General features: G+C 39.6%; 1 protein-coding gene and 1 long non-coding RNA gene across 11 annotated transcripts in view; one reads left to right on the top strand and one right to left on the bottom strand.

Moving 5' to 3' along the window:
* LOC122562106 (uncharacterized) overlaps positions 1 to 8,197 on the top strand; it is a 57,634-nt gene extending 49,437 nt beyond the window's left edge. For both annotated transcript variants that reach the window (XR_015761402.1, XR_015761401.1), the window contains exons 3-6: positions 645 to 1,114; positions 1,995 to 2,164; positions 6,200 to 6,357; positions 7,894 to 8,197. This is a non-coding gene — a long non-coding RNA (uncharacterized LOC122562106). The remainder of the gene's footprint in view (positions 1 to 644; positions 1,115 to 1,994; positions 2,165 to 6,199; positions 6,358 to 7,893) is intronic.
* Positions 1 to 13,021, bottom strand: part of tnrc6c1 (trinucleotide repeat containing adaptor 6C1) — a 693,384-nt gene that overhangs the window by 247,312 nt on the left and 433,051 nt on the right. The gene's annotated exons all lie outside the window — the stretch shown is intronic.

Raw genomic sequence — 13,021 nt, 5'->3', positions numbered from 1 at the left:
TTGCTATGCCAAAGTAGAAGATTTAATCCCATGAGATCAGCTGTGACTTTATTAAATGACAGAGTAGGCTCGAGGGGACAAATGGCCTACTCCTATTCCTAACATGTATTTTTATATGTTTGTGTGTATTTTTATATGTAGTAAAATCTTTAACAGTCGATATGGAATTCAAAGTCTTCCTCAAAGACTCTGAGAATTGCTGTAATACTATAAATGGGAAGCTCCTCAGACATTTTACAATCTTTTTATAATTCATCACAAGCCGAACATTTTAGCTGAATTAAACTATTTCCATTCAATTGCATTATTTTCTGGTTAGTTATTCACAGCCCTATAACTATTTCAATACTGTTTTATTGCACATAGAAGTGAAACAAAGTTAAGGAGAATAATTAAATTATCAAATATAAATCCTTTTATATGAAAAAGATTAGTATGATAACGTTGAAAAGAAAAATAAAATATTTAATGTAAGATTAGCATTTATTGGTGTGAATAAAATTAGATTACAAGTGATTCAGAAGAGAAGCATAATACAAATATAATACTTTTAGTATCTTTTTTCTTCATTATTAATTTACATGTCTAACAATAGAATGACATCTAATGTATTATCTTTGTTTTTATTCCAATTCTCTTGATAGAATGGAAGATAAAATGGAAATCCCAGTGCAGAACATCTCCTAGCAACCTAGACACACAGCAGTCCTCAAGTAGTTGAAGAATATTTTTCGTGGTATTTGACTGCATAAACAAACATACTCAAAATTATATGTTTAATACTCATAGTTCATTCTCTTTAGGGATTTTATTTTGATTTAATATTTTAAATAGTATGCTCTATTCTGTTTGCTGTTCTGAAAATTATTACACAGCAATGAATTTCAACTAAATATATTTTTGCATTCTAGTGATTTCAGACCAATATTTTAATGTTGTATTCCAAAGAGTTTTAAAAATTATTTTGATTTATTTTTCAGGATTCAGAAATTTATCAATTATGTTTTCATAGATGGCAAAAACTTTATTTTTGAAATAATAAACCCTTTCATTGATTCAATACGGTAAAAAGAAGGCTCTTTTTCAAGTAAACTAAAAGTAATTTCCAGAAATGGTAAGGAATTTATTATTCAAGATAATCTTTCGGCTTTTGCTTCACATTATTTGCCAGGTAATAAATTAAACTGGCAGTGGAACGATAAAAAGTTGTTCATCCAATTTGATTTCCTAACATTTGCATAGTCAATCAAATAGTCTGAAGATAAATTATAGTCTGGACTTAGCAGTAAAAATAATGGTGAAGCTCTCAATGTTCACTATTATGATGGTGTAAATCAAAAAGCAACTTCCGGTGATCACACACTGCAGCTAAATACAGAAATCAGGAAGCTGCTATTTTCCACACTGGTATCTTGCCAAGACAATCACCATTAGAATGCATGGAACTGCATAAGGTTGTTATCCTCTAAACCCATCAGAAAAAGTTAAGACTTGTCCACTGCAGTGTAATTGGAATTTCAAAGGCATGATTATTGCCAACCACATTTATAAGTGTGAAGTCTTCATTACTACAGGTTTTAATTTTGTATGAGATTTTAAAAACCCTAGTCTTTGTTTATCTCTTATATCTCCATCTCTTAGTCCCATCTTTCTTTTTCTCTGCATATTTTCTTTTCTGTACAGGATTCAGTTTTGAATTAACTATTCCAATTCAAGCTTCCTGATTTAGATTTTGCATATTAAGAATTAGTCAGTCATGTTGTTTAAGGAGATACAATTGCTTCCCCAGTTTGTACACATTCTAGAGCCCCAGTAGGAGGTATTGCACTGAAATGAATTTGTAATTTCTGGCTGAATTTTACCACAAATGATCTACTCCTATTTGTGTCAATTTTGGCGAGTTTCGTGGAGGGTAAGCCCTTTGTAAACCCTTACACATTTTCTCATGCTATGGTCCACAATTCATCTCATTAGCTGTGCAAATACTTCTACAGGTCACTTCCTTCTCATGAGAAGTGGAAATTCTTGCCACTGCTGGGACCTTGCCTGCTGCTGGTGCCATTTTAAAGCCCAGCTGTGCACAAAGTCAAGTGCTGTCAGCCAGACTTTGCCCTTCAAAGTACGTGTAATGAGGGAGGAACCAAACAAAAATCTCTGAGGACACGTAAGTGGCATAGCTGACACATCATTGCACACACAAGTGCCCGTTTGTAAATGTATTGCTACTTAAGAATGAAATAACACAGGTTACTCATTCTTAGTGCCATCCCATTTTAGAACATTGTGTAAGGGATGCTGAACGTCCACTATAACCATTAAAACCTAACATCTTGCCATTGTTTAATGTGGAGAAAGTGAAGACTGCAGATGCTGGAGATCAGAGTCGAAGTGTGGCACTGGAAAAGCAGAGCAAGTGAGGCAGCATCCGAGGAGCAGGAGAATTTACATTTCAGGCATAAGCCCGTCATCATTAAGATGAAGTTTCCTGATGAAGGCCTTATGCCTGAAACGTCAATTCTCCTGCTTCTTGGATGCTGCCTGACTGACTGTACTTTTCCATTGTTTAACGTGGGATCATTACATGCTGGAAAACCTTCACACTTTTGAAAAGGTTTGTTATTATTCAGCACAACCAAAAGCAAAGTAAATATAAACAAAAGCTGCAATTTCTTCTGAGAACAGACAGGCATGTTTTGAGCAGTAACAAATCTACAATTGCTGAATGATCACTGCCCACATCTATTGGAACCAAGTGACAATTAAGTCCAGACTCGCTTGTTGAGCTTGATGCTGCAGTGCCGTATCATGCTGAAGATGATGTTCCTCCAGCTCAATGCCCTCATCTTCCTGCACAAAGGTTTCTGCCGCTCTCCTAGCTCTTCAGCGTTCATCATATCACCTCTTTACTTGCCTCAGCTGTGAAGACCATCAAAGAATTCATATACATTCTCTCTAAACTATACTGCAAGGCAGCCCCAGACCAGAACCTCATCTTCAGCAAAGCTATGTCTACAACATCCTGGTGCTTGTAGAAGAATGAACACCTTTGTATCTGTGCTTAGCCTCAGTCAATGTGTTATGTAATGGAGTCATCATCTATTTTGCAGAAGGTAGGCCACACTTCCCAGTAAAATCCTTATAAGCCCCTTGATGATCTAGCATAGTCCTTCATAGACTGGAATATGGAGGCCTCTGTTCAGAAATGCCTCTACATGGACCATTGATATAAGGACCTTATTGCAACAAATGCAGCATAAACCACGTCCCACAAATACTACATGTACTGTATGATTATTGAATACTTGTCCCACCATGTCTTACATTATAAAAGAAAGGCAGCATTGCATCTCAGAACATGTTGGTGAATGAATATAGTTATATTGGATTATCTTTGTAAATTGTGGTCGATAGATACTTCTTTTAAGGTCATCTCTGCTTCTCAGAGATGATTAACTTCAGTCTGTAATGATCACTGACATGGTGAAGATTGCTTGTGACCAGATTTGTATCCCACATATTTGGACATGGCAAACATCTCATGTGAAGGACCTTACACTACTCACAAGCATATTCAGATATCAAAAAAAACTCAGTCTACCCACTCTGGGTGTGGCTGCAGCCATTTTTCATTTCCAGTGCGCATTTACAATAGACAATAGACAATAGGTGCAGGAGTAGGCCATTCAGCCCTTCGAGCCTGCACCGCCATTCAATATAATCATGGCTGATCATTCCTAATCAGTATCCTGTTCCTGCCTTATCTCCATAACCCTTGATTCCACTATCTTTGAGAGCTCTATCCAACTCCTTCTTAAATGAATCCAGAGAGTGGGCCTCCACTGCCCCCTGTGGCAGAGCATTCCACACAGCCACCACTCTCTGGGTGAAGAAGTTTCTCCTGAGCTCTGTCCTAAATGGTCTACCCCGTATTTTTAAGCTGTGTCCTCTGGTTCGGCACTCACCCATCAGTGGAAATATGTTTCCTACTGCCAGAGTGTCAAATCCTTTCATAATCTTATACGTCTCAATCAGATCCCCTCTCAATCTTCAAAACTCAAGGGTATACAAGCCCAGTCGCTTCAGTCTTTCAGTGTAAGGTAATCCTGCCATTCCAGGAATTGACCTCGTGAACCTACGCTGCACTCCCTCAATAGCCAGAATGTCTTACGAATTATGTAAGTATGAAAGGTGTCACAGGTCACAGTTGGTACCGTACTGACAATTGCAGGTGCAGCCTGTTAAGCAAAGGGTTCCCCAAACTTCCACATTCCTTTCTTCCCTAGATATCCTGTGCTGTCTATCCATACTAAACTTTAATGTGTTTCTCCAAACCTCTTTGAATTATGACTTCATTTCCCAGCGTTACCCCCTGAAGCCTAGCCCTACAGCTTAGACGTGTCAGCCATTGTGCTGAACCACCCTCCAGTGTTGAAACCAGAATGTGTGTGACCACTGATGATCTCCCCTCCTGCAGTAACCCTGACCTCCAGTGCAATATTGTCACAGACCCTTATATGTTGAATTCCCTCAACCCCCACACAATTATTGTCCCCTCAGCATCCAAAATGCAGCGTCCAATCCCCACAACAAACTTCCCAATTTCAATACTGCAGCGGTGGACACTAATAATCCCTTTTAATTTTATTGAGTTGACCTGAAGGATTGAAGATTTTCCCACCCTGAGCTAACTTGACTAAGAGCTCCCACTGAAGATCGATTGGACCTTTACGTGATCTCTGTGCAGCTCCCTTACTGACTTCCCAATCCTCTCTGCATTTGTTGCACTGATTCTGTAACAATATAGACCCCGACCCTGACTGCCCTAAGTGGCCTACTCATCCCATTTATGCCCTTGCATTAATATCAGATGATGCCATTGATTTACTGGAGGCTGTTCCTCCAGGCTTGACTGAGGACTTTGAGATATAGTCATTTGGCTGAAGCACATGCAACATGTTTCCTGCATAAGCTGCTGGCACATGGCGTAGGTTTGAGCTTCACATAGCAAAGTGCCATACAACAAAACCCACTTCCTTGACTGATGTCTGCTGACAACCATGACAAGCTGCCTGGCTTTGTGTCTGTGTTCAGAAACACAGAAATAGAGTCATAGAGATGTACGGCATGGATACAGACCCTTCGGTCCAACTTGTCCATGCCGACCAGATATCCCAACCCAATCTAGTCCCACCTGCCAGCACCCGGCCCATAACTCTCCAAACCCTTCCTATACATATACCCATCCAGATGTCTTTTAAATGTTGCAATTGTACTAGCCTCCACCACTTCCTCTGGCAGGTCATTCCATACATGTACCACCCTCTGTGTGAAAACGTTGCCCTTTAGGCCTCTTTTATATCTTGCCCCCCCCCACCCTAAACCTATGTATTCTTGAGCATAGGACTCCCCCACCCCAGGTAAAAGACTTTGTCTGTTTATCCTATCCATGCCCCTCATGTAAACCTCTATAAGGTTCGATGCTCCAGGGAAAACAGCCCCAGCCTGTTCAGCCTCTATAAGGTTCGATGCTCCAGGGAAAACAGCCCCAGCCTGTTCAGCGTCTCCCTATAGCTTAAATCCTCCAACCCTGGCAATATCCTTGTAAATCTTTTCTGAACCCTTTCAAGTTTCACAACATCTTTCCGATTGGAAGGAGACCAGAATTGCGTGTAATATTCCAACAGTGGCCTAACCAATGTCCTGTACAGCCGCAACATGACCTCCCAACTCCTGTACTCAATATTTTGACCAATAAAGGAAAGCATACCAAACGCCTTCTTCACTATCCTATCTACCTGCAACTCAATTTTCAAGGAGCTATGAACCTGCACTCCAAGGTCTCTTTATTCAGCAACACTCCCTAGGACCTTACTATTAAGTGTATAAGTTCTGCCAAGATTTGCTTTCTCAAAATGCAGCACCTCACATTAATCTAAATTAAACTCCATCTGCCACTTCTCATCCCATTGGCCCATCTGATCAAGATCCCATTATAATCTGACCCTTTAAGCTGTGGCTGAGCCGGCAAAGCATAAAAAAGCAAGGGAGGGCAGAGCTATTGTTGGCATCCAAATACTTGCTAAGAAGGCATGTGAAAAGCCCTGAAATACGTACTGGTCAAAACCTTGAGCTGGGTGCTTTTCCCTGCATGCAAAATGTCTTGGCAGCAGCATTAAGTAGACTGTTGTATTTCACATAGGTCAGAGATGTGCATGAGGGTGCAGTGAGGCTGGTACACGTCTGATGCCAGCTTTTGTGTATGGGAGGTGCAGGCAGTCACTGCCTATGGAATGTGTCCTGAGATGTTGAGGAAGGCTGTACAACATGGAGGAACAAGCTGCAAGCTGGAATTGTCAGGTATCTGCTCTGACTTTCTCGAGTAAAATTATAACTGTTTAGTTTTCTATTGAACAGTGGCATGGTGGTTCAGTGGTTAGCACTGCTGCCTTACAGCAGCAGGGACCTGAGTTCGAGTCCAGCCTTGGGTGACTTTTGTGCGGAGTTTGTACATTCTCCCTGTGTCTGCGTGGGTTTCCTCCAGGTGCTCCGGTTTCCTCCCACAATCAAAAGATGTGCATGGCCATGTGAATTGGCCATGCTAAATTGCCCATAGTGTTCAGGGATATGTGGGTTAGGCAGATTAGTCAGGAGTAAATGTAGAGTAATGGGGAATGGGTTTGAGTGGGATACTCTTCAGAGGGTCGGTGTGGACTTGTTGGGCTGAAAGGCCTGTTTCCACACTGTTGTGATTGCATGGATTTTATGAGCCCATGGGACAACAAAAATCTGCATATCAATGGGGCAGAGTTTGCTAATAATGGAATGCTAACGCATGTAAATAGGACTCTTGCCACCTACTGGCGAGATTCTCATCTCGCTGTTCAAAACTTGATTGGAGAATCGGATTCTTTTTTCTCAATGTTGAGAATCTCATTTCTGCCTCACAACATTTTCCCAATTAACTCGCCAATGGCCATGTGGGTCAGAAAAGATTTACAAGGATGTTGCCAGGGTTGGAGGATTTGAGCTATGGGGAGAGGCTGAACAGGCTGGGGCTGTTTTCCCTGGCGTGTCGGAGGCTGAGGTGTGACCTTATAGAGGTTTACAAAATTATGAGGGGCATGGATAGGGTAAATAGACAAGGTCTTTTCCCTGGGGTCAGGAGTCCAGAACTAGAGTGCATAGGTTTAGGTTGAGAGGAGAAAGATATAAAAGAGACCTGCAGGGCAATCTTTTCACACAGAGGGTGGTACGTGTATGGAATGAGCTGCCAGAGGATGTGGTGGAGGCTAGTATAATTGCAACATTTAAAAGACATCTGAATGGGTATATGAATAGGAAGGGTTTGGAGGGTTAGGGGCCGGGCGCTGGTAGGTGAGACTAGATTGGGTTGGGATATCTGGTTGGCATGGATGGGTTGGACGGAAGGGTCTGTTTCCATGCTGTACATCTCTATGACTCTATGTCATAAAGGGGCTGGAAAGATTCTGTCCCACATTTTCCAGTGCAGAAAAACCAGAGAAAATATGGAGGCAGTAAAATCCATTTATTGTTGTTCATAAAATCCAGGCATTGTGTTTGGATATTTTGAATCTCACAGCCATATTAATTTGTCAATTTGTCATTATGAGCACACAGGAAAGACCTGACAAAGGGGGTCCCTTCGATCACCAGCCAAATTATGTTTTGGCAATGAAATTAGAAAATGCTGGACAAGCTTAGCGGGCCTGGCAGCATCTGTGGAAAGAGAAACAGATTTAATGTTTCAAGTCAAAAAATCTTTGGAACTTAATTGTGTTTTGGTGTTTGCATGGAAGTTCTATCAATCAGACACTCTTCCTTTGATAATCTGCTCTGGGAACTATTGACATGATTCACTTCCTTTTTCTATAGAGCCTGAGCAGAATGCAGCATACCAGACTCACCAACAATTGAAGTAGAGTCCACTTTCGAACCCACACCTGGGCACTCAGCTGTACCCTTAAGACAATCCTGTATCTCAAGTCAGCAATCGCTTGATAAGAGAGCTCAGAGAATTTCCATGACCTTTCTCCGGGTCTGGGGCTACCAAGAGAAAAACAGCAGCTGCCCAGTGATGCATGATGGAGCCACTGTTAGTATGAGACTGACTTTTTTCCCAGCACAGAAGAAACTGTGTACTGTCCAAATTAATAAAACTGATTATTATTCATTATTAGCACTGAGGGTTTGTTCTCTTTAATTGCATAGCACTGTAATTTCTGGGTTGAGATATACAATTTGCAAAATTTCTAACATCTAGACATTCAACCTCATTGTAAATGGAATTAGAGCTATCATTTCATGTCTGCCTTATATACTGTACATTAATAGTCTTAATATTTACTTGGAGAAAATAATATATGCAAATACAATTATTTAGATTATGTACATCTATAATGAAAGGATGTGGATTATTCCACAATTCCAGTTTGCTTGCAGGGTATTAACTGGCAAAAGTGCACAGTGGAGAAATAATTGTGTTAGGTGTCTCTCCTACCCTAAAATTACTTGGTATATATTTCTAGAACTAACACTTCTTCTATTGAACATTTGAAATCTGCTATTGTGTGTAATGGTCTATAGTATCTGAAAACTACAAAAGGGCTCCAACCCATTTCCAAGGTTTGGTTTAAGGGAAGCACTAAATATCACAGCTTTTTAATTCAAATCTCTCAGAAAATCTTCAGGGGAAAAAAAAACCTAACATCTAATTCAGTGGATAATAATTGTAGGTCTCAGTATACATAGTGGATGCTTAAACTGTAATAACTGTCCCAGTAATAGCTATCTCCTCTCCACACAATGGCACAAATCACTGATGTTCTTGTCAAATTTCCAAAATTGTGCATAACATTATGAACAGTCTCTTCACTGCTGCTTTGCTAGTCGATATGTGGAACAGATTACAGGACTAAGAGATGCTGGGTTTGAAAATACATACTGTATGACCAAGAAGCAAGACTATTTTAATTTGTGGAACTCTATATTAGGCTGGAAAGTAAATGCAACATGCTTTGTAATGTATAAGAGATAAACAATGATGAATATCACTCTTCAGAGACACACACAGGTGATTTGGCACCTATTTTCAAAGCATGTTAAGGTCTGGGAAAATATTTTTGATATGTTAATAACAAAAAGAAAGCAAACTAATGAATCGATTAATTGAAGGAATACCAAAAGAAAATTTTTAGACAGTGTAACTGTTCTTGTCAACTACTAACTATTTAGCAAAATAAATGAAGTGAATGTAAAGAACTATAAAGAACCAGTACTATAAAGAAGCCAACTTCCCTGGTAATGTTACTGACAGCAAAACTGTCACATGACAGTGTATTTGACCCAATGAACAAAGTATCAAATTTTCAAAGCGAATGGATTCACATATTACATAGCTGAAAACTTTAATTGTAAAATGAAACTTCTCGAGAGATTGACTTTAAAATGAACATGGAATAAATGTGTATTGTATTCAAGCGTTGTATTTACTGTAGATTCTGAATCATCATAGATGATGACTTAAGACTATGATAGCAAATTTTTAAGATTCATATAATTCCCGGTCTGACTGTCTTATCACATGTGCGTAGATATGTAGCAATAGTTACTGCTCCCCATGGTCTGATGCAGGGGGAGAGAAACCCTCTTCTCTGACCTGCTGTCATGGTCCAATAATCTTTATTCATTGATCTCTTCATCTATTTTCATTAAGGTCACTACTCAACATCACTAATTCGAGATTAACCCTGAGTCTGGCCCTATATGTTAAATTGGCTCTTTTTCATTAATTTTTTTTCACTCAGCTTTCTAAGATAATTTAAGGTGATGTGATCCGAAGAAAACATGCAGTTAGCTATCTATTTTGCCATTTTTACTTTTTTTAACTAACCATAGCAGACGACAAGTAAAATTTAATGAAATTATGGATAGCGTGGTGACATTTTAGTATGCTGTGCTCCAAATTGAACAGAGGAAAAGATTGCCTTGATTTCAACTGAGGTATCAACTGGAGAAAATACCAAGAAAATTACTGTCTCTTCAAAGTAAAAATAATTGCTCCATTTAATTTATCTGCTCTTTTCCAGCCTTTTGACCAGGGTGAACATAAAAGAAATAAAGGATAAAGAGCCTTGCATTATTGTGGAAACATTTTTTGTAACAAAATAACTACTTCAACTAAACAATGAACATAAAAAATGTGACCAACCTCTCTGATGGAATTAGTTCCAACTAGAACTCATTACAATGGCAAACGTTCTTTCTAGTGGTCTCTTAGTTAATGACTTAAGATTATTGAGGGGTTGTGTCATTTGTGAAGGAAGAGTAGATGCAAAAGACTTGTGAACGTTTCTTTTAAAAGAGTTGTGGGGCTCGGCTCAAAACATAACATTCTTCATCACTGCACCACCTTAGTTATTTTTCAAAGAATCAAGACAGTAGGAAAAGATTCTCGAGAACTGAAATTACAACAGCTATAGATGGATCTGATTTTAGTTTTGTTTATCCACCTGGTTTGGAAGTTCAGTTTAAAGTTTTATTGGTTTTGAAGACTAGAGCAGCTGCATTATGATATATATTACATTTTGCAAATGAGGTTGCTATTACTGAAACACGGGGCAGAGTTTTCCATTCTCTTAAGCCATGTGAGCAACTGCAAGAAAGTTGGGAAAATATAGCAAGAATGCAAAGATTATAATTTTGAGGTTGACAATATTTTGAGGTTGACAATATGTTTCCTGATTTCCCTCTTAGCGTTTCAATACAAATTAAGAATATCACAATTAAGCAGCATGCATTTGCATCTCATTATTAGCCCACCTCACTTAATTTGTGTGCCAATTTCAATTATCATCTCCATCTCCAAGAAATTAGACAGTGGCAATTCCCAACCTAAAAGTCAGAGCAGGTACTCTGCTATTTGCTTGTCCGGGCTTTCATCCAACTCTGTATTCATCACAATGACCCTGCATCTTCCAATGACTCCATCATTCTCCAACCTTCATACATGCATGTTGGCAATGTCAAACCAACAATCTCACCACGTAATCATGTCTGTTCTCTGTCCAGTTCTCGTGTAATTGCAACCTGTCAGCAATTTATTTTGCTTTCTTCCCATGTCAACTAAGTAAATATAACCAGATGCCAATTTAGTAGTGTTATTTGTGTAGAAGATTTTTAAACCCATGCTGTTGCTATCACTGGAGGATAATGCTTCAGAGCTGCCACATTTGTACATTGAACTGTAAGTGTGCAAGGACATGTTCAAGGGTGCCTTCTTTTAAGGGCATTGGTATCACAGGTGGCCTACTGCCAGAATTCCACTTCCACAATGTAGTGTGAATAATTTGGTTGTAGAACATATTTTTAGATAGGATTACATGCCTCATAGCTCCTTATTGAGGCAAGACATTGATTTTCTTGCAAAGCCTCCGTGGCATATTGTTTCAAGGCATAACATATTTAATTGTGACTGATGTGAGGACTCAGGTGTATTGTTGTTGAAATGGTGTTCTCTTTCTGACATTCTCCATAAATTGACTGTTCATACATCTGACATGGACACCACCATAGCTTGGGTGGGGAGTGGGGGGAGGGTGGGTGGCACGGCTTTGGCAGGAGTGGGGAGGAGGGGAGCAATGTGATCCCACATCCACAGATCCTGCTATCACTTTCTACAGTTTACAGAAACACAATGCAGACACAGATCAAGTATGTCCCAAGTCATCGTCACTGACTGTATTGTCTGCTGGACATGATTCGCCAACGGAAGGTCTGGTAGCCAACTCATTGCAGTGGTTATCAAGGTACAGCTGTCCTGAATTTTTAAGCCAGTGGCTTATTTCAAGGAACAATTGGTTTCTGTGTGGCATTTCCTAATCCTTAACCCACAAAAGCATCCAGGATATCATCGATACCATTTTTGCCAGACCATAGCTGTTCATTTCATTGTCCAGAGATAAAGAGAGTCAAGCAGCCCAGTCACTGGGATTTTCAATAATCTCTGACACAGCATGATAGACTGCACCCAAGTTGCTTTGAGGGCACCTTATTGTCAACCTGCAGAGTTTCATCAACAGAAAAGGCTTCCACTCCATCAATATTCAGGTTGTTATAGGTGACCATCAATGCCAGATTTTAAAAGTCTTTGCTTGGTATCATGAGAGCTACTATGGTGGGTACTTAGCAGAGAGGTAATGGGTTCCTGCCTCCTTCCTAGGTCCTCAGGACATAAAAGGATGGTTGATGATGGTGTTCTTCCAAAAATGGTTTACGGCACCATTCCAAGACCCTCAGCTGATGTAGAATGAAGATATGATACTTCCATCTGAGATTCTAAATATTTGTAAGTATAATACTTTCAGGTGATCCCATATTCAAGCACTGACACATTACAGCACCAACTAACCATTAACAAGAAAGCAACAGTCAGTATGATTGGGCACAAATATCATATTGTACTGAAACTTCAATCCGCATATGATATCCAAATGCTGTGCATCTCATGATGCACAAAAGGCTGAAAGGCATCCTGAGCACCTTTGTTTAACAGAGCCATCATTGATTATCCTTCAATGTTTCAAATTGTGCATAGACTGCTAAATTGTCCTGAGATGTTTGAGCATTCTGTAGGACAACACTTAACCTGGGAGAGCCAGTGCTTGGTTCAACTTTTCTCAGCAGATTAGTATGTTTTGAGGAAGAGTGGTCATGTGAATTGTCTTGTATTCCTCCCAATTCCTCCCAATTTGGAAAGCTGGCTGATAGAATGAACAATTCCTCTCAGAGATGTGTGGAATCATGACTGATTCCATCCTCTCAATGATGAAGTGGTCAGGCCTTAGCACAATCCCTCTACATTACCTTCAGTGTGTTCCATGTTAAAATGCAATGCCTGGCTATTGTCATCAAACTCACAATTCAAAGATTCATGATACTTGGAGGTAAATGCAGTCAAGGAGTCTATGAGAGGTAAGCAATGCTTGACCATTACAACTTATTT

This window comes from Chiloscyllium plagiosum, unplaced genomic scaffold (genome assembly GCF_037043375.1).
Source record: "Chiloscyllium plagiosum isolate Xiang-an unplaced genomic scaffold, Cpla_swu_hap1 HiC_scaffold_25, whole genome shotgun sequence".
Taxonomy (NCBI): Eukaryota; Metazoa; Chordata; class Chondrichthyes; order Orectolobiformes; family Hemiscylliidae; genus Chiloscyllium; species Chiloscyllium plagiosum.
This window is presented reverse-complemented; position numbering and strand designations above follow the sequence as displayed.